This window comes from Muntiacus reevesi, chromosome 3 (genome assembly GCF_963930625.1).
Source record: "Muntiacus reevesi chromosome 3, mMunRee1.1, whole genome shotgun sequence".
In the NCBI taxonomy this organism is placed as follows: domain Eukaryota; kingdom Metazoa; phylum Chordata; class Mammalia; order Artiodactyla; family Cervidae; genus Muntiacus; species Muntiacus reevesi.
In genome coordinates, this window is record NC_089251.1 from 166,784,407 (window position 1) to 166,809,919 (window position 25,513).

A 25,513-nucleotide genomic window follows, 5' to 3' on the forward strand; every position below is an offset into this window, starting at 1 on the left:
GTCACATCCATTTTTTCCTTCTGATCAGTTTTTTCCTTTATATATACATTATATAAAACTAGTACTTCCCTCCATGTACAGCTTTAGCTGTGTCCTATGAATTTTGATATAAAGTTATCATATGAGCTTGGTTATTTGTGTTGTTCTGTTTAATATATTCTATAAACTCTGCATTATGATTTTCCCCAAAACTGGTGAATATGGCAGTTTTAAAATTCAAAAAGCATATGCTTTATTTCTAATTTTAATAAGCAGTGGCCTATATGAAACTAAATTTTTATAAATTAAGAATAGTATAAATAAATGTATCTGCTCATATTGTGTTTTAATGAGTGAATGCAAATAAAAATATGGATGTTTATATACGAGAAAGTTAAAAGTAGTTATCCCTAAGTGCTGGAATTTAAAAGTGAAAGTGAAGTCACTCAGTTGTGTCCCACTCTTTGTGACCCCATGGACTATAGCCTACCAGGCTCCTCCGTCCATGGGATTTTTCAGGCAAGAGTACTTGAGTGGGTTGCCGTTTCCTTCTCCAGGGGATCTTCCCGACCCAGGGATTGAACTCTGGTCTCCCGCATTGTAGGCAGATGCTTTACCCTCTGAGCCACCAGGGGAAGTTGGAATTTAAAAAGGTATCTTTAATTATTTTTGCATTTTTCTACATCTTCTTGATTTAAAACGTAGATATGTATCTTTATTAGAAAAATAGAGCTGTTTGCAATTTATTGGGGATAAAAAAGAGCTTAGATGAATTTAAACTATCCATATAAAGAACCCATTTATAACCCTCTACAGATTATAGAGTTCAGATTTTATTCACTGAAATATCAAAAATGAAATAAAATTTTAAAATCCTATTAATTCCTTTGGCATGGATTTAAGGCAAATATGTGATTATTATAAACTTTTTGTTTATATTTGAAGAGATCCTTTAGTTCTTTTTTTTTAGTTTTCTCCAATTAAAAAAATTTTTATTTATTTTTCATTTATTTTTATTAGTTGGAGGCTAATTACTTTACAATATTGTAGTGGTTTTTGCCATACATTGACATGAATCAGTCATGGATTTACATGTGTTCCCCATCCTGAACCCCCGTCCCACCTTAATTCTATAATTGTTGGAAATCAGAGAATTTCCTTTCTTTAGAGTTCATTTAAAAAAAAAACTTTGATTTATTTTATTCAGTATTTCAGCATGTTTCTAGTTGAAGGATGAGGACTGAGTCTATAGGGTCATGAAATCTGGAGGTTTATGTCTTGTTTGCTTGCTTGTTTGATTGTTAATATATCTGAATCAGTACAGGATTATTATGTCCTGCAGGACAGAAATTAGATATTATTATTTATCTCTGTATTCCTAGACATAGAACCTAGCATATTATAGAAACTTAAAAATGTTTCATTAATGGTTATTGAAATAGGTAAAAAAATATAAACTTCTAGCTATAAGTACTACAGATATAATGTACAGTCCGACTGTAGTTAACACTGCTGCGTGGTATACATTAACGTTGCTAATCGAATAGATCCCCGAGTTCTCACCACAAGGAGTATTATTTTTAAAGAAATAAAACACTTTATTTACAAAATTCGAATATGCTCCAAATAAAAGCTGTCCCTTTATTAAACACCCACAAAGTTCCGAACATTGTACAAAATGTTAAAACATTCATACTCTTTTGAAGCAAAGTTGCCTGTTCTGCCGCACTCATTTTTGCCTGACGTTGACATTTTAGCTCCACTTTTCTTAAATGACCAGTTCTTCAAAATTTGCTCAAGAAACAAGTTTCTGATCCACTGAAGTAAATTATGAGGTTAATGCAGAAGTCAACTGGTGAAGTTCTGTCAACTGTTACACTTAATGTCCTCTTCCTCGGAAACCACCACCCCCTCTTCCTCTGAAACCTCCACCTCCTCTTCCACCTCTAAAACCACCACCGCTACAATATTGTAAAGTAATTAGCCTCCAACTAATAAAAATAAATGAAAAAATAAAATAAAATAAAACCACCACCTCTGCCACCTCTGCCTCCCCCTTCTCCTTGACCTCCCCTGCCACCGCCTCTTGGAGGCCCCTTTTCACCAGGAGGTCGAGGTAGAAACCTCTGCAACGGCAGCAGCTTATATGGGTCTATATAAAACTTCTGTAGTGTTTTAAAGGAAGATGCTTTCATGTTCTCTGATAATTTAACTGAAACATAAAAATCTGTAAGCTGTCCAAATATTTCACCCACTTTTCCAATTTGTTCTTTGTTTTCTAAATAAACTGGAGCATTGAAATAAGGTACTTTATTTTCATCGGTGGTACATTTACACACTATGTCATCTTCACAAGGATGCAGGAACTCTCCTAATAAAACTACTTGTTCTGGAGATCCTTGATCTTGGCCTTTGTTAAAGCCTCCGCGGCCGCCCCCTCGTCCGAATCCTCCTCTGACGCCGCCGCCGCCTCTGAAATTGCTGCCACCTCCACGTCGGAAGTGGTTGTTGCTGCTGCCGTCTCGACCGAAGCCGCCACCTCGATTAAATTCCTCCGCGACCTCCGCCTGGAAAAGACGTGCTCGCTCCTACCGGCGCCACGTGCGCCTCAGGCCCGCGTGCTCACACCCACACGCCGGTACTTCCGCCTCACGCGAGCCTCTTCGGCCACCGTACCGGGACCAATCACCTGGAAACTCGAATAGCTGGTTTAGAAAAAGGCAGGCACCTGCGGAAGCAGGTACGCTGTAGCCTGTCTGAAAGAGCCTTCAGTGCTGGAAGAGTATCAGTAATATCTCAACATCAGCCGTTACACTACGACAATCAGCTTTCCTTGCCTATGGCGAGCAGAACAAGGAGTATTTTTTTTCCTTTTTTTTTTTTTAACTATATGAAGTGAGGGATGGTAACTAAACTTATTGTAGTAATCATTTTGCGATATACGTAAGTCAATTCATTCTGCTATGTACCTTAAACTTTACAAGGTGCAGTATGTCAATTGCATCTCAATAAAACCGAAAGGAAAAAATAGAAAAGTGATTTATATGGAGATGCTACTTTTAACTAGTTCTTCCCTGAACTTAAATTCCTTGAGGGCAAAGACTGCATCTCAGAGTCTATTACATCCTCAGCACATCGCTGGGTACCTAGCAGTGCCTCAATAAATATTTGTTGGATGAATGAATGGTTGGCAACTTGACTGTGATCTTGTTCAAGATCACTTGTTATTGAATCAGATGAATTTATACCCTTCTCCTTATTTGAAGGGCGAGCACAGGTAAAGAAAACCAGGATATCAATACTTTGCTTTCTAATCAACACTACTCCATCTGTAAGTCAGACTTATATTACACTGTCCTTCTTTTTATCTATTCTCATCTCTCCTGCAGCACTTGTGTTTACTCTTCCGAAATCAGTAAGTAAGAATTCTTTCAATATAGGCTCAATGGACCGGGACCAACAGAGACAGTGATGTTCCAGTTTAACTTCAGTTTATACTTTCATAGCCCCTTGAACCTCTTCTTTTCCGAGCTTTGCTTTAGGCCCACTGCTGAGAAAAATTTTATGAATCAATAAAAGACCCTCAAATTTTCCCTGTATTAATAATTCCTTACTCTCTACATTTGACAGTGTGCTGACAAGCAAGATTTTTGTGTTTGAGTAGCATTTGCTCCAGGCAGATTGATAGATAGTGCAAATGCCCTCTGTTACCCTCTAGTTGATTGACACACAAGTAGGATGAAGAAGTACCGTGTTTTGTCTTATTGGTCCTTGTACTTGATAACTGTAGGCATATATATGTATATATTATATGGTTCTGATTTTAAATTGTGATCTTTCACATTTTGCGAACTTTCATTCTGACTGATTTCCCCTAATTCCTTTGTATCACCCCATTATACAGACCTATGAACTTGCACACATCGAAAGCTGATTCTAATGCCCTCAAGATTATGCACAGGAGATGAATGATGCTTTGGTATTTCAGTGAGTAGATTTCCTTGGAAGGCGTACAAGAGAAACCAGACTGACATTAAGCTCTGTAGTGGGTTAAGATGTGTTTTGATATACTCGTAACATATATTCATCTGAGTTCCTTTTTTCTTGGGGATTAACATTTACATTTTGACATTTATTCTTTCAGATTTTCTTTCTTAGCATTCACTCATTCAATACAATGTGTAGGTATATATATATGTGTGTGTGTGTATGTATATGCATAAATATTTATATTTGCACTTCTCTATGATCATAATATGCATAGATTTTAACCTGCTTTTCCCACTGAGATCTTTCATTCAACTCTGAATCAATGTGCCTTTGTATAAGCAATTACCTTACCATCTAATATCAAAACACATTTTCCTTCTAAGGCTTTTCTGTGTTTATTATATACTGTTTTGTAACACCTCTTCACTAAGCGAGTGCAAGGCACAGTCTGTAAATCTTTAAGTGAAAACCTCCAAAAGGAGGAATGGAAATATGAAGGCAAGTGAGAAAGAAAGCAAGAGTATAAAAAACAAACAAGGGGGAAGAGATGGCATGTAGCTTTGGAAATGAGGGAGTGGGTCACCTCATGTTTTGAAAATTACTGGATCTCAAGTTCTTCCGGTTCTCTAAAAACATTTAGCTGCTTTAACCCTATTTATGTTACCTCACAATATGTGATATGGTCTCACAGAAGTTCCCCCGGTGTGGGAGATGCTGCTCTCCCCTCAGGCAATGGCTTAGGTCAGCCCCTTCTGGCCTTCCTGCCCTCCTATTTCTTCCCATGTCTGCTAAGGGACACTATGTTGAGGCTAATTTGCATGACTTTCAGGCTATTTTAGTGTTTTCTTAGCTGGTTTGGGCTGCTTTAACAAAATAACCATTTAGAGTGTGTGTCTTAAACAATAGAAATTTACTTCTCATAGTTCTGGAGACTGGAAGTCTGAGGAGAGGGTGAGGGCAGGGTTGAGTTTTGGTGAGGACTCTCTTCCTGATGTGCAGAAGGCCACCTACTTGCTGTGTCCTCACGTGGCAGAAAAAGAGAGGAGGCTCTGGTCTCCTCCTCTTCCTAGGAGGCTACCAGTCTGATCACAGGTGCTCCACCTTCATTGTTGTGGATGTTGTTCAGTCGCTAAGTCGTGTCCAACTCTTTGCAACCCCGTGGACTGCAGCATGCCAGGCTTCTCTGTCCTTCACCATCTCCCAGAGTTTGCTCAAACTCATGTCCACCAAGTTGGTGATGCCATCCAACCATCTCATCCTCTGTCGTCCCCTTCTCCTCCTGCCCTCAATCTTTCTCAGCATCAGAGTCTTTTCCAATGAGTCAGCTGTTTGCATCAGGTGGCCAAGGTATTGGAGCTTCAGCTTCAGCTTCAGTCCTTCCAATGAATATTCAGGGTTGATTTCCTTTAGGATTAACTGATTTGATCTTCTTGCTGTCCGAGGAACTCTCAAGAGTCTTCTCTAACACCACAATTTGAAAGCATCAGTTCTTCAACACTCAGTCAGCCTTCTTTATGGTCCAGCTCTCACATTCATAGATGACTACTGGAAAAGTCATAGCTTTGACTAGACGGACCTTTGTCAGCAAAGTGATATCTCTGGTTTTTAAAATGCTGTTTAGGTTTGTCATAGCTGTTCTTACAAAGAGCAAATGTCTTTTAATTTCATGGCTTCATTCACCGTCTGTAGTGATTTGGGAGCCCAAGAAAATAGAATCTGCCACTGTTTCCATTTTTTCCCTATCTATTTGCCCTGAAATGATGGAACTGGATGCCATGATCTTAGTTTTTTGAGTGCTGAGTTTTAAACCTCCATGACCTCATCTAAACCTGTTTGCCTCTCCAAAGCAAATACAGTGGGTATCAGAGCTTAAACAATTAGTTTTGGGGGTGGGGGGGACATAGACATTGAGTCCATAGCATTTTCTTAACACTTAAAGGTTAGAATTCCCTGATAAACCAAGAATCTTAATGATCTTGTGAAGGAAACTCATCAATGCAACTTAGCTGCTTCATTAGAAATAAAATCGAAAATTAGAAGTGATGGTATTTTGAATGCAGGCTTGATACTGAGGAATAAAGCAAAGGAATAAAATCACTACAGCATATCTTAGAGGGTCCTGAACACAACGAACTCCCTACAGAAGATGATGAAGATGCTGGGGCAGGTGGCGAGGATGTGATCACAGAAACGAATTGCACAGAGAAAGGACTCAGCACTCAGAACAGAGGGGTGAGGTGGGAAGTACCATAATTTTGTAATGCGGAGCATATGATAGCAGAATTCTGAGTCTCTGTTTCCCAGCAGCAAAGTAGGGAGTATACTCTTTGAGAGGTTCATCCCACCTCTATAATGCGTGAAAAACTCTGGAAAGCCTTGGATGCCCTGGAATAGCTTTATAAACTCTCAAAGCAGTAGAAACTCTTTTAATTGACATGTCCAAAGTTGACTCACTAAATGAACGAGTGATTTCAACTGTTTCTTTAAAAGATACTGACTGATGCCCCCCACCCAGTGTAGGCTCTAGGCTCCTTTTTAGTATCTCACCCACATCGGCTCCTTCTAGATCTAAGAGTCAGTGGGTAGATGCTAGTTGAGTTTGTTATTGTAACAATATATCTTAATTGAACATTATATGATATAGTGAAATATAACTGTGAACATTGTTGCTGTGCCCATGAAAACAAAGTTAAATATTTGAATAAGAATTTGAAAAATTATTAAAGCTTTGCTGTTGTTTTAGGTGTGAATTAGAAGAATTTAAATTATCAGGAAATTTTTGAGAGATCAACTCTTCCTTCCATATTCTTTCCCAAGGGGCCTTGCATTGCATCAACTTTAAAGAAACTGAACTTAGAAGTCACAGACTTCTAATGAATTGAATCACACTCAATTCACATTGAGTGTGAATCATGCTTTTGAAATGGTAAAATGGTGTGGAACTTTAATCACTGGTCATCCATGTTGAAAGCAGGGATTGACTATTGATTAATCAAAAAATATTTTTACTTAAAACATGAAATATGTGTATATTTCACATATACTTTACATATATTATTGCTTTCATATATAATTTTAAAACTGATTCTCTGCTTTAATGAACTATTTTGATTAAATGACTATGGTATTCTACAATATTTCACTAAATAAACTGTGTGGGTCATCTGTGAAATAGGATTTTCAGAGCAGTCACCACAATATCATATCCATTCCTAAAGCTAAATGCTTAACTTGGTTCAGAAAGGGATGGTAAGCTTTTAATTTTTATTCATACTAACATACACACACACACACACACATACATACATACATACATACATACATACATATATACATACATAGGCCTTGCCACCCTTGTAAGAGCCAAGTCTCAAAAATGTCTCATTAATACATGCTCACCAACAATGAAAGAATAATACCATTTTAGAAATGAAGACTAAATTATGCAGAACAAAACAAAATAGTCATGGTCTGAAGAGTAATTGGGAACAAAAAGATTAGAACTGAGACAATAGGAAAAGAATATATTTAAAAAATGGATGTGGAGAAAATGATATAGAGAAGAGGAGAAGGAAATTTAATATTTCTATAATTGAAATTCCCCCAAAAGAAAAGAAACACAGTGGAACAAAGAACAAATATCAAGACTATAATTCGTATCATTTTTCTTGAAATGAAACAGATGTTAATGTGTTACCAAAAGTGAAAATTGACCCAAACTGTGAACGCAGACTCAACACTGATTGCAATATTTGATTTGGAAGACAAAGCAAGTGTCTTTATGGCACTCAGGTAAAGAAAAGCCCTTTCAAGGGAAAGAAAATCAGGTTGGTTGGCATCAAGCTTCTCAACAGCAACATCCTATAGCAAACATCATCAAACAATTTATAAGGCATCTGAAGAGGAAAAGTGTAATCTGAGCATTTTATATGCAGGCAAGCTGCTCACAGTTATAAAGACAAATAGTTCTGAACATATATTGCTAAGGAATCCACTAGAGAATGAGCTTTGGCCAAACAAGATGAGATTGACACAATTTTGGGAAAAGAACTAGTGGTACATTTTAAATATATCTAACTCGGAGGAAAGTTATAAGTAATTGTAATAAAATAACATGTACATTTCTCCAAGCCAGGCTTCAGTAGTATGTGAAACGTGAACCTCCAGATGTTCAAGCTGGTTTTAGAAAAGGCAGAGGAACCAGAGACCAAATTGCCAACATTCACTGGATCATAGAAAAAGCAAGAGAGTTCCAGGAAAACATCTATTTCTGCTTTCTTGACTAAGCCAAAGCCTTTGACTATGTGGATCACAATAAACTTTGGAAAATTCTGAAAGAGATGACCACCTGATCTGCCTCTTGAGAAACCTATATGCAGGTCAGGAAGCAACAGTTAGAACTGGACGTGGAACAACAGACTGGTTCCAAATAGGAAAAGGAGTATATTGTCAAGGAGTATACGTCAAGGCTGTATATTGTCACCCTGCTTATTTAACTTATATGCAGAGTACATCATGAGAAATGCTGGGCTGGAAGAAGCACAAGCTGGAATCAAGATTGCCGGGAGAAATATCCAATAACCTCAGATATGCAGATGACACCACCCTTATGGCAGAAAGTGAAGAGGAACTAAAGAGCCTCTTGATGAAAGTAAAAGAGGAGAGTGAAAAAGTTGGCTTAAAGCTCAACATTCAGAAAACTCAGATCATGGCATCTGGTTCCATCACTTCATAGGAAATAGATGGGGAAATAGTGGAAACAGTGGTTGACTTTATTTTTCTGGGTTCCAAAATCACTGCAGATGGTGATTGCAGCCATGAAATTAAAAGACGCTTACTCTTGGAAGGAAAATTATGACCAACCTAGATAGCATATTAAAAAATAGAGACATTACTTTGCCAACAAAGGTCCGTCTAGTCAAGGCTATGGTTTTTCCTGTAGTCATGTATGGATATGAGAGTTGGACTGTGAAGAAAGCTGAGCGCCAAAAAATTGGTGCTTTTGAAATGTGGGGTTGGAGAAGACTCTTGAGAGTCCCTTGGACTGCAAGGAGATCCAACCAGTCCATCCTGAAGGAGATCAGTCCTGGGTGTTCACTGGAAGGACTGATGCTGAAGCTGAAACTCAGTACTTTGGCCTCCTCATGCGAAGAGTTGACTCATTGGAAAAGACCCTGATGCTGGGAGGGACTGGGGGCAGGAAGAGAAGGGAACGACAGAGGATGAGATGGCTGGATGGCATCACCGACTTGATGGACATGAGTTTGAGTAATCTCTGGAAGCTGGTGATGGACAGGGAGGCCTGTAGTGCCGCGATTCATGGGGTCACAAAGAATCGGACACAACTGAGTGACTGAACTGAACTGAACTGAACATGTATATTTTATACCCTCTGAAAATACAGAAGTAATATATCAATAAAAATGGGAGAATGGGAAAAATGATTGAAAGTTCTGTAAGATCATACTTTTCAGAGGTGATAACTGGGAGTCCAAAATTATCATCTAAAGCTGACAAAACAGGCAGTAAATGTTTTAGCTTATTGTATAGCACAAGGCAAAATAAAAGACAATAATTGTATTGCTTAAAATTAGGTGATGAAGGAAAGGAAAGAGGCTTACAAACTAATTGTTGCTTTTAATAAGAAACTAATATATAATATCTAAAGCAAAGAGAGAATTAGGGACATTATATAAAAGTTTAATGTAAAGTAATTCCAAGAACAAATAACTTTCTAAATATTAAACAAGAAAACTAACAATAGCAAACCAAATTGAAAAGACAGAGCACATTGTGAATATTAAACATGCATATTCATACATACACACAAATATAAACATAATATGAATTGGTATTACAGCCTAGCGAACATACTTATCTGTTACATGAGTAAATAAAAATAGACCTAACTCACTTAAAAAAACTCAGATTGGGTTACAAAGCACACATAACTCTATGCTATATTCAAAAGAGAAAACTAAAAACGATTAAGAAAAGTTAAATAGCAGGACAAAGTTATGCCAGGAAAATGCAAACAGAAATAGAAATAAAGATTATAATCTTAATATCAAACAAGGAGGAATTCGAGCCAAAGAGCATTAATAATGACAGAAATGAGACCTTATAATGTTCAAGGCTACAATTCAGACAAGATAAAATAATTAAGAATATTTATACAGCAAATGACAGTGGGAACTTCCCTGAAACAGAAAACACAGCAGATATAAGAAGTTCACTGATTAACTGGAGGCTGAAACTCACCTCTCTTAGTGTTAAAAAAAGAGCCCAAACAATAAAAGAACACAATAAGTTAACTCTTCTGGATATATTTCAAATACCCAAAACTCTTCCTACTTTTTAAGTGCTCATACATCCTTCACAAAATAACTGATCACATGCCAATTAAGACAAAGAAAATCTCAGTAAATTCTAATAAAGTAGAAATATAAAAATAGCACAGCAAAATTATCTGGCAACCATGCATTGAATCTACAGTTCAATTCAGAACAAGGCCCTCTCATTTAGAAAGCAAAATAAAAGTGCTAATTATTGGGTCAAAGAGGGAATGCAAACAAAAAATACAAAATTTAATATTGATGAAACATATGTCAGAATTTTGGAATATAAGTCGTTTTGCAAATGGTCATGACATAAAATGCTTAGATCAATAAAAAATAAAACAAGATAAGATACATATCTGATGTATGTATCACATGACTCCAAATGTTGGAGAAGCAAAAGAAAATAATTATGAAGATATAAGCATAAATTTATGAGTTAGAATACAGAGAACATGTACTTAATCACTTCAATATTTATTATTAAATTATATCTGTTATTATATAAATAATTATTTATTAATAATAAGAAAAGGTTAGAAATAGCACAAATACAGAAGACCAGGTGGATGACTGACCATGTTGACACAACGTGACTTTGGAGGCATAGGAGGCAAACAGGGAAGATCTCTAAGCACTTATATGCAACACATTTATTAACTGGAAAAGCAAGGTGCAGAATGGTATAAAATGAAGAGAATTTAAAGGTACAGTTTCTTCTACTCCTTTTTTCCATCAAGAAGCCTTGGAGGTCCCCAGGAGAAACCGACACAAATGATTTGTTGTCAGGGTCCAGGGGGAAAGAACAGGGGTTGGCATGAGACATTTCACTCAATGCATCGTTAAACATTCTCTTGGGGGACCATCTTAATATAGGAAAAAACAATACAAAGAAGTGAGCCAAATACAGGCAAATAAGAGATATGTTTTCCTACATCTCTGGGCTGAGAAAAAAAGAGCTTGTGAGAAGGTTGAGTGCGAGCCTGGCTATCATTAACCCTTCGGTGGGTGGTCACAGACGGGGAGAAACCCAACTGCTCTATTAACAAGCTGAGTAGTGTCTGTCAACAGCAGCTGCCCCGTCTCATCTGGGCCTTTGTCAAGGGGACTGTGCTCCTGGTTGGACCACCCGTTCCCTTCTCCCCTGCCTGCCATCTCAGGATGCAGAGAGGGAGACAGACTCTGATACTCTTCCTTCTTCCTCTGGGCCGACCCGCCCACCAGCTTCCCAATGGGGACTGAGAGATGGGGGCCCTGAAGTGTGCTTAACATTGCCTTATCTGAATTGGCTTAAAGTTCGTGTATGTGTGATCCGTGAATGAGTATACTGTATATTTAGATAAGTTCGCCCACAGACACAGGCACACACCCAAGGAAGAATTTTTAATCAGAGACTGGCAGTTTGTCTTTTTTTAGAAATCAGAATCTGTTTTCCTCACATAGTAGGAACACAAAATATCAAGGAACTCATGAAGCTCCTGAATTTTATTTTTACACTCACAATTTCGAGAAGAATCTTAACAGATTTAGTCCAAATTTAGTGTTAAAAAAAAAATGCTGCTCTGGGACTGCAAATGTAAGTGCCAAGTTTCAATCCACAGCAAATTTTTACAGCTGAGCTGGCAGGTCTTTAAAGAGGTCTTGTCAAAACAGAAACCTTCAAGAACCAAAAAAAAAAAAAAAAAAAAGAAACACCTCACCTGCCTTACCACTAATGTCTCTGGGTGTAGAAGTGAAGAGATATTACACAATATTACAGAGTTAGAAGGCATACACCTCACTCCAGTACTCTTGCCTGGAAAATCCCATGGATGGAGGAGTCTGGTGGGCTGCAGACTATGGGGTCGCTGAGTTGGACATGACTGAACAACTTCACTTTCACTTTTCACTTTCATGCATTGGAGAAGGAAATGGCAACCCACTCCAGTGTTCTTGCCTGAAGAATCCCAGGGATGGCGGAGACTGGTGGGCTGCCATCTATGGGGTCACACAGAGTCGGACACGACTGACATGACTCAGCAGAAGGCATACCTGTGGCAAATGAGATGTCTCTTTATCTTCTTCCTTCCTTCCTTTTCTCCAAGAAGAGAATTTTTAGTAACACAACAAATGGACATAATCATTTTATTAATAGAAAATACCTGATTAAGAGTCCCTTGGACAGCAAGGAGTTCAAACCAGTCAATCCTAAAGGAAACCAACCCTGAATATTCATTGGAAGGACTGATGCTGAAGCTGAAGCTCCAATACTTTGGCCACCTGATGCGAAGAACTAACTCATTAGAAAAGACCCTGATGCTGGGAAAGATTGGAGGCTGGAGGAGAAGGGGATGGCAGAGGATGAGATGGTTAGATGGCATCACCGACTCAATGGACATGAATTTGAGCAAACTCGGAGATAGTGGAGGACAGAGAAGCCTGTGTGCTGCAGTCCATGGGGTCACAGTCAGTCAGATACGACTTAGTGATTGAACAACAACAATTAGCATTTTCATTCAGCTCCAAATATTTTCTAGTTTTGCTTATACTGACTAAACAACAACCACCACCCAATCAAGGTTTTGCTGGGAGGGTGATTCATATTAGTAAGAAAAATCATATTTGTTTAGACTGCAGAAGCTCTGCTCTGGACTATCTGAGTCAGAAATCCTTGCTCAGAATCTTCCTTTGGAGATGATGGAATTTTGGCTGGGTGGGGAGAGGGAGAGGGATAATGTTGAAGAGAGAGATGAGAGGTGCAAAGGGAACAGTCTAGGGGGCTGCTCTAGGATGCCTGCCTCAGGTAGATCACCTCTGACAGACTTTTGTGTGGACCCTGCCTGTTTGGTGACTGACTCTGGAATGGTTGGTCGTGTGGAAGTGGCCTGGACCTGCCCAGACGGAAGGTGTGATTCTCACTGCATCACTTCCTTCACTGTAATTGACAGGGCATCACTTCCTTCACCCTTCACTCCCATGGCTCTCTGGAGTCTAACAGTTGGTCCTTAAGAGAAAGAAGAGGGTTTGTGTTTTAGGTATTGAAAGCAAGGTAAAAGGACGTCGCAAGTTTTGATAGATTTGGAGGCGGGGTACACATTTTACCATTAAAATTCTTTTTAATTGCTCTCTAGATTAAAGCATAAGCATAAATCAATGAAGTTAAACGTCTTAATAGTTGTCTCTTAATAGTGTTTTCCAGTTTCCTTTGATGCCCCTTCCCTGAAACAAAGAAAACAAATAGAAAATAGTGGGATATAAATGTATTTTCAGCTTCCCGGCGGCACTAGTGATGAAGAACCCACCTGCCAGTGCAGGAGATGTAGAAGATGCAGGATCAATCCCTGGGTCGGGAGTATTCCCTGGAGGAGGGCTTGGCAATCCACTCCAGTATTCTTGCCTGGAGAATCCCATGGACTCAGGTGCCTGGTGGGCTACAGTTTATAGGGTCATAAAGAGTTGGACACAACTGAAGCAACTTAACACACACACACACACACACACACACACACACACACACACATTTTAGTTATGGGGTTGTAGATAGTCAGAGGGTGAAGGCAGAGTTCCCAGACTCCCAACCTCCTCGAACACCTTTAAATAAACACCTCTTTCTCTCTTTCCCTCTCTCCCAAGGGAAATGGCACAACTCTGTTCTGCTTTCACTCCTTCGGCCTTGATCCTCTGAGAAAGGGATCTCCCCTTCTCCTCCGCTGTCCTCTGCCTCGCCTTCCCCGCACCTCTTGCACCTTTCAGGCTGGTGTCTTTGTCCTCCAGTCTAGACCTGTCAGTGATAAGCACCACAGAAACCCTTCATGAGAGGCCTAGGCGCCTCAAATCTGCAGAATCCTACCTGTATATAAAAACCGGCTCACAAATCTCTTCCTGTCTCCTCTCGCTAAATGCCTGGTGTTCAATATCTGATTCCCTCTGCTTGATTTGTGATGTCCCCAGCATTCCTGGGAAAACCTCACCTGTGTAATGAGAGCAGGCCTTCCTGTCTCGTGTTTTTTCCTGCCGATACGTCCCCTTCTCAACTTAGCTCTGTTTGCTTCCCTGCATCCCTGGAGCCTTTGGGCGGACATGGATCATCAAAACTCCAACCTTCCTCATGCACTTAAAAAGAAAAAAAAACAAAACAAAAAACATGTAGCTGCAAACAAACCAGAGAGACCTGGGAATTAAAGACAAATCGACTGGCAAGTGGCAGTTCTGTTGGGATATTAAAAAAAAAAAAGGTGAAAAAAATGGTTTCAGTCTCTTAATTCAACAAGCCCAGTTGAGGTTATTTTGAAAGTCACTAACTGCTCTGGCTGTAACAGGAGTGTCGACCAAACGAAATCATTATTCCCTTCTTGTTGAGTTTTTCTTATTGAAGTTTCTAGCTCTCTACTCTCTGGTGGTAAAACAGTAGCTACAAATAACATCCTTAAAGGTGGCGTTCTCTATGAGATGACTTTTTTTTTTTTTCCTAAATAAACTTTAGCACCTTCATCCTCCAGGAGGAAATGTTAGCAGAGCCAAGATGTGGAAACTTCTGAGGGAAACTTTTAGAATTTGTTCCCTTTGGAATTTGTGTCAATTATAGGGTCAAAAATCAGGTGCAGTGGTAAAGAACCCGCCTGCCAATGCAGGAGGTGCGCGAGATGGGGGTTTGATCCCTGGGTAGGGAAGATCTCTGGAGGAGGGAATGGCAATCCGCTCCAGTATTCTTGCCTGGAGAATTCCATAGGCAGAGGAACCCTGGTGGGCTACAGTCCACAGGGTCTCAAAGTCCGACATGACTGAGCATTTACAGTACGGTAATAAGGCCACATGCAGTGCCAACCCAGTCCCTTCTATGGGCTACATATCACTTGCTTTTTAATTTCCTTTTGCACACAGGTTATGGGAAGACTTTATGTTCTATGGTGATTCATATATGAAATATAACAATATTCTTTCCCTTTTGTTTCCCCTCCATGCTCCCAAATCTGCTATCTACAGTTCTACAGCAGAGATCTTTTCAATCACACATTTGGTTACTTTGCTTTGCCCGTTTGTAACCTCCGAAGTCTCCCCCTCAGCTGCTGCAGACATGGCCAGATGATTTCATCCTGCCTTCAGACGGACTGAAACGGACTCCCTAGAGACACGGGTGGGGGTGGGGTGGGGAGAAGGATTCGCAGGCTGCCTCAGGGTTCCTGGGAGTGCTGTGATCCATTAGCTATGCCTGCTGTAGACCTGGGAAGAAGGTGCGGTGGTGGGAATGTCATACTTAGGGTACTGTGTTTAGTCAGACCATGGCCATGGCATCTGTCTCCACAGGATATGCCACTGTTAAGCAGTACAGAAAATTCTTCCCGTTTTCTAAAGACAACATTATTTCCAGGCAATTTCAAGAGTGATCTAAGATTCACTTCTTAGAGAAATCATTTTTCTCCTCTCTTTGATTGTTGACCAGGTCCTAAGCCTATATGCTGCTGTTGCAAAAACTGTGTTTTTGCCTCTACCATTATTCTTAACTCACTGTTTGAGGATTACCTATGAAGGTGACTGATACCTTCATGAGGTAGACTTCAGAAGCCTCTGAGGGCTGGAGTGTTAAATTTTCTCATTAATTACCTAGCATAGGGCTTGAACTCTTAGTTGGCATACAATAATTGTTTATTAAAAAAATAATAAATGCATGAATGAATGAATGAATGGCATATTTCTTATGGGGTAAGAGGAAATAAAACAGAACTTACTGGTATTTGTACTTTATAATAGCCATACAAGCAAATGTCAAAAATGAAATTCTAAAAAAATAACAAATGGAACTGTTGGATGATTTTAGTAACTTCTAGTAACATTTTTTAGCATTTTTTGGTACATTGATTTAGTGTTAAATTCAAGATTCAAGGTGGTTCTTTTTTTTTCCTCTTTTTTTTTCTTGTAATATTCTTGAACCCTTCAGGTGAAAATCAGCTTTCTATTGCCTGTCTTACTGTTTCTTCAAATAGCATTCATATGTGTCTTAGTCAGCTTAGCCTGCTATAACAAAATACCGTAGATTGACTTAAACAACAGATATTTAGTTTTCATAGTTTGGAGGCTGACAAGTCCAAGATCAAGGTGCTGACGGATTGAGATTCAGATTCTGATGAGAGTTCTCACCCTGGCTTCTTCCTATGACCTCACTTGATGGAGACGGGAGAGAGAAAGCGTGGTGTTTCCTGGTTATTCTTATAAGGGCACTGTTCCCAGTGCTCCATCCTCATGACCTGTCTACTCCCAAAGGCCCCATCTCTAAATCCCATCACATTGAAGGTTAGTGCTTCAGCACATGGATATATATATACACATGTATTACATGTATGTATGTGTGTATATATATATAGTGTGTGTGTATATATGTGTATACATATATATGTATATATGTATACACATATATGTATATATATAGTGTATATATGTACACATAGGTATATATGTATATATATAGTTCTTCCTTGGTGGGTAAGACAGTAAAGAATCTGCCTGCAGTACAGGAGACAGGGATTTGAACCCTGGGTCAGCAAGATCCTCTAGAGAAGGGAAGGGCTACCCACTCCAGTATTCTTGCCTGGAGAATCCCATGGACAGAGGAGACTGGTGTGTTATAGTCCATGGGGCCACAAAGAGTTGGACATGACTGAGTAGCTAACACTAGCTCTATAAATACATACATATGTGTGTGTGTGTATATATATATATATTTCCTTTGTTTGTTTACCATATATACTTATATATGTAAATAGAGTAAATATGGATTCCCAGAGTTCTTTACTATATTTATTCACTCTTCAAATATTTACTGATCGCCCACTATATTCGATGTACTGGGAAAACAGTGATGAAAATACAGATGTAATATACAACCTGATGCAACTTATAGCCAGATTTGCCCTGCCTACATTTCTCCAATTTGAATGCCTTGATGAACTTCTGTTAGCAGTTATCTTGTACCCATTGACCATCCCCAAGAAAAAGAAATGCAAAAAAGCATAATGGCTGTCTGAGGAGGCCTTACAAATAGCTGAGAAAAGAAGAGAAGCTAAAGGCAAAGGAGAAAAGGAAAGATATTCCCATTTGAATGCAGAGTTCCAAAGAATGGCAAGGAGAGATAAAAAAGCCTTCCTCAGTGATCAGTGCAAAGAAATAGAGGGAAAAAATAGAATGGGAAATACTAGAGAACTCTTCAAGAAAATTAGAGATACCAAGGGAACATTTCATGCAAAGATGGGCACAATAAAGGACAGAAATGGTATGGACCTAACAGAAGCAGAAGATATTAAAAAGAGGTGGCAAGAATACACAGAAGACCTATACAAAAAAGATCTTCACAAACCAGATAATCATAATAGTGTGATCATTCACCTAGAGCCAGACATCCTGAAATGTGAAGTCAAGTGGACCTTAGGAAGCATCACTATGAACAAAGCTAATAGAGGTGATGGAATTCCAGTTGAGCTATTTCAAATCCTAAAAGATGATGCTGTGAAAGTGCTGCACTCAATATGCCAGCAAATTTGGAAAACTCAGCAGTGGCCACAGGCCTGGAAAAGGTCAGTTTTCATTCCATCCCAAAGAAAGGCAATGCCCATGAATGCTCAAACTACCGCACAATTGCACTCATCTCACACGCTAGCAGAGTAATGCTCAAAATTCTCCAAGCCTGGCTTCAACAACATGTGAACCATGAACTTCCAGATATTCAAGCTGGTTTTAGAAAAGGCAGAGGAACCAGAGATCAAATTGTCAACCTCCGCTGGATCATCAAAAAAGCAAGAGAGTTCCAGGAAAACATCTATTTCTGCTTTCTTGACTATGCCAAAGGCTTTGACTGTGTGGATCACAATAAACTTTGGAAAATTCTGAAAGAGATGGGAATACCAGGCCACCTGATCTGCCTCTTGAGAAATCTATATGCAAGTCAGGAAGCAACAGTTAAAACTGTACATGGAACAACAGACTGGTTCCAAATCGGGAAAGGAGTGCATCAAGGCTGTATATTGTTACCCTGCTTATTTAACTTATATGCAGAGTACATCATGAAAAACACTGGGTTGGATGAAGCACAAGCTGAACTCAAGTTTGCTGGGAGAAATATCAATAACCTCACTTATGCAGATGACACCACCCTTATAGCAGAAAGTGAAGAAGAACTAAAAAGCCTCTTGATGAAAGTGAAAGAGGAGAGTGAAAAAGTTGGCTTAATGCTCAACATTCAGAAAACTAAGGTCATGGCATTCGGTCCCATCAGTTCATGGCAAATAGATGGGGAAACAGTAGAAACAATGGCTGATTTTATTTTTCTGGGCTCCAAAATCACTGCAGATGGTGATTGCAGCCATGAAATTAAAAGATGCTTGCTCCTTGGAAGGAAAGTTATGACCAACCTACACAGCATATTAAAAAGCAGAGACGTTACTTTGCCGACAAAGGTCCATCTAGTCAAGGCTATGGTTTTTCCAGTGGTCACATATGGATGTGAGAGTTGGACTGTGAAGAAAGCTGAGCACCGAAAAATTGGTGCTTTTGAACTGTGGTGTTGGAGAAGACTCTTGAGAGTCCTTTGGACTGCAAGGAGATCCAACCAGTCCATCCTAAAGGAGATCAGTCCTGGGTATTCATTGGAAGGACTGATGCTGAAGCTGAAACTCTAATACTTTGGCCATCTCATGTGAAGAGTTGACTCATTGAAAAAGACCCTGATGCTAGGAGGGATTGGGGGCAGGAGGAGAAGGGGATGACAGAGGATGAGATGGTTGGATGGCATCATCGACTCAATGGATATGAGTTTGAGTAAACTCCGGGAGTTGGTGATGGACAGGGAGGCCTATTGTGCTGTGATTCATGGGGTCACAAAGAGTCGGACATGACTGAGTGACTGAACTGAACTGAACATGAAAGTTACTAATATCTCTTTGAAATTCTTATTTCAATTCTTTTAAACTAGTATGCAAACGTGAGATTACTGAATCACTTGATAATCTTTGTAAATTTTTTTTTTTTGAAAACTGAGTGCCCTTTTGCATAAGTTACACTGTATTGCATTCCTACCAATAGGTGTAAAGGTTTCAGTTTTCCACTTCCTCACTGACATTTGTCGTCTTTTTTTTTTTTTTTTTTTAATATTATTTTATTAGTTGGAGGCCAATCACTTCACAACATTTCAGTGGGTTTTGTCATACATTGACATGAATCAGCCATAGAGTTACACGCATTCCCCATCCCGATCCCCACTCCCACCTCCCTCTCCACCCAACTCCTCAGGGTCCTCCCAGTGCACCAGGCCCGAGCACTTGACTCATGCACCCCACCTGGGCTGGTGGTCTGTTTCACCATAGATAATATACATGCTGTTCTTTTGAAACATCCCACCCTCACCTTCTCCCACAGAGTCCAAAAGTCTGTTCTGTACTTCTGTGTCTCTTTTTGTTTTGCATATAGGGTTATCGCTACCATCTATCTAAATTCCATATATATGTGTTAGTATGCTGTAATGTTCTTTATCTTTCTGGCTTACTTCACTCTGTATAATGGGCTCCAGTTTCATCCATCTCATTAGAACTGATTCAAATGAATTCTTTTTAACGGCTGAGTAATATTCCATGGTGTATATGTACCACAGCTTCCTTATCCATTCATCTGCTGATGGGCATCTAGGTTGCTTCCATGTCCTGGCTATTATAAACAGTGCTGCGATGAACATTGGGGTGCACGTGTCTCTTTCAGATCTGGTTTCCTCAGTGTGTATGCCCAGAAGTCATTTGTCGTCTTTTTAAAGAAATAATAGCCACAGTGACAGTTATTAGGTGGTTTGCATTTTAATTGTAATTAGTGACATTAAGCATTTTTTTGTGTATCTGTAGACCATTTGTATGTCTTCTTTGGAGAAATGTTTATTCAAATCCTCAACCCATTTTAAAATTGGGTTATACAAATGGGACCTAATGAAACTTAAAAGCTTCTGCACTACAAAGGAAACTATAAGTAAGGTGAAAAGACAGCCCTCAGATTGGGAGAAAATAATAGCAAATGAAGAAACAGACAAAGGATTAATCTCAAAAATATACAAGCAACTCCTGAAGGTCAATTCCAGAAAAATAAATGACCCAATCAAAAAATGGGCCAAAGAACTAAACAGACATTTCTCCAAAGAAGACATACAGATGGCTAACAAACACATGAAAAGATGCTCAACATCACTCATTATTAGAGAAATGCAAATCAAAACCACAATGAGGTACCATTACACGCCAGTCAGGATGGCTGCTATCCAAAAGTCTACAAGCAATAAATGCTGGAGAGGGTGTGGAGAAAAGGGAACCCTCTTACACTGTTGGTGGGAATGCAAACTAGTACAACCACTATGGAAAACAGTGTGGAGATTTCTTAAAAAACTGGAAATAGAACTGCCATATGACCCAGCAATACCACTTCTGGGCATACACACCGAGGAAACCAGATCTGAAAGAGACACGTGCACCCCAGTGTTCATCGCAGCACTGTTTATAATAGCCAGGACATGGAAGCAGCCTAGATGCCCATCAGCAGATGAATGGATAAGGAAGCTGTGGCACATATACACCATGGAATATTACTCAGCCGTTAAAAAGAATTCATTTGAATCAGTTCTAATGAGATGGACGAAACTGGAGCCCATTATACAGAATGAAGTAAGCCAGAAAGATAAAGAACATTACAGCATACTAACACATATATATGGAATTTAGAAAGATGGTAATGATAACCCTATATGCAAAACAAAAAGAGACACAGAAGTACAGAACAGACTTTTGGACTCTGTGGGAGAAGGTGAGGGTGGGATGTTTCAAAAGAACAGCATGTATATTATCTATGGTGAAACAGATCACTAGCCTAGGTGAGATGCATGAGACGAGTGCTCAGGCCTGGTGCACTGGGAGGACCCAGAGGAGTCGGGTGGAGAGGGAGGTGGGAGGGGGGATCGGGATGGGGAATACGTGTAACTCTATGGCTGATTCGTGTCAGTGTATGACAAAACTCACTGAAATGTTGTGAAGTGATTGGCCTCCAACTAATAAAATAAAATTAAAAAAAAAAAAAAGAAAGAAAGAAGAATTTACAAGAATGAGGAAACCCGGATTACAGTTTTCATTCTTTTTTTAAAAATATTTATTTTTGTTTATTTCATGGCACCAGGTCTTAGTTGTAGCACAAGGATCTCTCCTCTTCCTTGCATCATGTGAACTTTTATTTGCAGCATGTGGGATCTAAGTCCCCAACCGGGAATCAAGCCTGGGCCCCCTGCATTGACAATGCTGAATCTTAGCCAGTGAATCACTAGGGAAGTCCCCCAGTTATCATTCTGAAGTTTGCTGGCATTAGGCACCCAGAATTATTAACTATTACATATAATGCCTGGTGAACTAGACTATAAATTAGACCATGGTACCATCCCACTGTCCAGAGGGACAAAAATGATGCACTCTTCTTGGGAATAAAGAATAAAAATATATCATAATAATGATCATTATATATAACTGTCTTCATCTTATACACTTTCTGATCAAGGAATATATATACATTCTTATGTCATTTTAAACCTTAGAATTAGGATACAACGGGATATACTGTAAACACTTACTTAGTGCTTGGAGAGAGAATAAATGTTGGATGAATAATTGAAAAAAAAAATAAAATTGGGTTATAAATTTTCTTGCTATTGAGTTATAGGAGTTCTTTATATATTTGCAGATTAATCCCTTTTATGATATATGATATGCAAATATTTTCTCTCATTTCACAGGTTGCTTTTTATAGACATCCCATGTTCATGATTTGGAAGACTTAGTATTATTAAAATGTCCATGCTACCCAAAGCTCTCTACAGATCCAGTGGAATTTCTATCAAAATCCCAGTGGCATTTTTTTTTCAGAAATAAACAATCCTACGTTCCATATAGAACTACAAAAGACTGCTTCTGCTGCTGCTAAGTCGCTTCCGTTGTGTCCAACTCTGTGCGACCCCATAGATGGCAGCCCACCAGGCTCCCCTGTCCCTGGGATTCTCCAGGCAAGAACACTGGAGTGGATTGCCATTTCCTTTTCCCATTGCTTGAAAGTGAAAAGTGAAAGTGAAGTCGCTCAGTCGTGTCCGACTCTTAGCGACCCCATTGGACTGCAGCCCACCAGCTTCCTCCATCCATGGGATTTTCCAGGCAACAATACTGGAGTGGGTTGCCATTTCCTTCTCCAGTAAAAGACTAAGGGTAGCCAAATAATCTTGAGAAGGAAGAATAAGGCTGGAGGCATTAACTTCCTATTTCAAAATGTGTTGCAAAGTTGCAATAATCAAAATAGTATGGTTAAGGCATAAAGTCAGACATAAGAGCCACTTCACTGGAAAAGACCCTGATGCTGGGAAAGATTGCAGGCAAAAGGAGAAGCAGGAAGCAGAGGATGAGATAGTTAGATAGCCTTGCCAACACAGTGGACATGAAATTGAGCAAACTCTGGGAGATCGTGAAGGACAGAGGAGACTGGTGTGCTGCAGTTCATGGCATGGCAAAGTAGGACACAGCTTCATAACTGAAAAGCAATCAGTCAATGGAACAGAATAAAAAACCCAGAAGTAAATCCATGAACATATGGTCAACAAATCTTAAGGATGCTAAGAATGCACAATGGGTAAAAGATAATATCTTCAACAAAAAATAAAAAGACTATTTTAACCAAAAGAATTAAATTAGACTCTTATCTTACACTGTACACAAAAATGATGCTCAATCTGGCTTAAAGACATAAGCATAAGACCTGAAACTATAAAACTCCTAGAACGCAAAAGGGGGAAAGCCTTTTGATGTTGGTCTTGGCAATAAATCATTCAAGAATTCATTCATGGATAGGACACCAAAATTTCAGGCAACAAACACGAAATAAAAAAGTGGGACTACACCAAATGAGTAAGATTCCATATGAGGGGAACTATCAATGGAGTGAAATGATCCAATTTACTATTATCTTGGGGAACTTGCTCTAGGAGGGTAGAAGTAAGTGTGTGACTATTTATTCCCTGTTGTTGTGTGACAATAACGTTACATTTTGTGCTTTCAAAATTGATTCTCAAAATAGCTTTATGAGCAGAGTTATTACAGTCTTTCTATGGATGAAGAAGAATCAGAAAGTTCTGCTGTTTACTCAAGGCAGCCCAATCTGAGAAACCGGGGTGCTTGCCAAGACTTCAACAACTGTTGGGTGTCTCTTAAGTCCCCTCTGCCCCACAAGCCATGCACAAGCCTTCCTGTGTTCTCTTTTTCTAAGACAAGGATGATGAAATGGTGGCCAAGAGTACTGGTTGGTAGACTCTGGTAGTAAATGGAAACCTCTTCACCTCTCCTGTCACCTGCTGGCTCAGATCTTTGCAATTACTCATCTGTTTTGCATTTCTGGTGGGAATTATGAGTAAACTAAGGGCTAGATCAGTAGCAGGAGGATAGAATTGTGCAATCCTCATGTGGATCTTTTGGATAGCTCGATGGGCCCAGTCTACTGTGCCTCGCTTTGAACCCCCTGCTTTCTACTTTCTTGGACTCCCCTCTCCATCCTCTTTGCCCCTGCACTCAAAAATGTTTTAATACTGTTCACTCTCTTCTCTCACCCCATCCTCCACTCTGAGCCTTCTCTCTACTTCACCAATCTTTTTTCCCTTAAAAAATGCTTCCTCCCAAGTGAAAATGAATAGGTAGGCTTCCCCTGAGAAAAATCCTCTCTTGCCTGAATAGCTATGCTTTTCCTGAACTATCAGCCTGTTTTTATCTTGTGGAAACTGAACTGTGTAACTTATCAAGTTTTCTTCATTGGGTTCTCTGTTAGAAAAGTGAGAACCAAGTTCATTAATTTCCTGTAGCAAATACCTGGCTCTCTATCATAGTTATTATTTTATTAACCTCATTTGAGGGTTAGCTTAATATCCCTGACTGTGTGTCACTTTCTCCATTCTCACTTATTTTAAAACAGGCTCTCTTGCTATAATTTATGTATCTTTCTAGGCTACTAGAATCTTGTCTGGAGCAAAGTGAGGGGAGAAATAGTTTTATGGGAAACTACACTTGTTTTTCAATGTTTTGTCTCTCCTATTCCCTTGCTTATGGAATCTTTGACTTTTTAAAATTGAAATTATGGCCATTTGGAATAAATACTGTATCTTCTGATCTCCTTTGCAAGGTGTGGTTTTGGAATCAGATCTGACCAAGAGGGATCTTTGGAAGTATCACTGTGTGACTTTGGGGAAGTGTCTTAAAAGGGAGGGCATATGCCCTTACTGTTTTTCTTACTGCTTGTTGAAATGTGAGTGTAATGACTGGAGCTCAAGCAGCCATATTGGTTCATGAGTCAATAGCCTAGGTTAAGAAGCAATAATATAGAAGAAACCTGGTTTTCTTATGGTTATGAAGTGTCCTCATGAGTTCTGTATTGTCTGCTTCTATGCTGTCTACATGAGAAAATGAAACTTGATATATTTAATACACAGTTAACTGGGTTTTATTTCAGTTGCACCAAGACATAATTCTAATATGATGGACTTCGATCTTGCAGGTTCAGACAGAGAATGTATCTGCCATGACATGACTTGAGCCCTGAATAGACTAAATTTCTGTGGGCAGTAAGAATGTCTTTAAGGGATTTGATTCTTATATTTGTGCTGCTACTCATGTTTTTATGAAACTGCATTCTTATATTTTTCTCCTGTATTTATCACTCTTGCAATTGTATATATTAGACTAGAACTCTTATAATCTTTGCACAATGCCCAATACGGTGCATATGGTTCCACATACATCCCTACTTTCATGCAACCTTCTTTACTTCTTCTCAATGTGTCTTCTGGAAAGACTCATAACAGGTTGGACCTTTGCATCTTGTTTTTTTCACAAAGGTAAGTAAAAGATCATCTGGTTGAGGTGATAATCCATAAAACTTTAACAAAGCCTGAAAATGATAAGTCCCATGAGAGAAGCTGAGATAAGTAGAATTTGGGTCCCATGGTGCTTTATCTGGTTCCTGGTAATCTCTTTGATCTCATCTTCTGTTCTTTCCTCTCACTTACCCTCCTCCAGCCAGAGTAGCCTACTTGCCACCCACAAACATATGCGCCTAAGGTACTCCTGCCTAAGGGCCTTGGCACATGCTATTCCCTCTACCAGGAATATTGTTCCCTCAATTTATAGCCTTCTCTCAAA

The 25,513-nt window shown here is 39.2% G+C and overlaps 1 pseudogene; it reads right to left on the reverse strand.

Moving 5' to 3' along the window:
- Positions 1 to 1,858: 1,858 nt before the first annotated feature.
- Positions 1,859 to 25,513, reverse strand: part of LOC136164151 (H/ACA ribonucleoprotein complex subunit 1-like) — a 66,546-nt pseudogene continuing 42,891 nt past the window's right edge.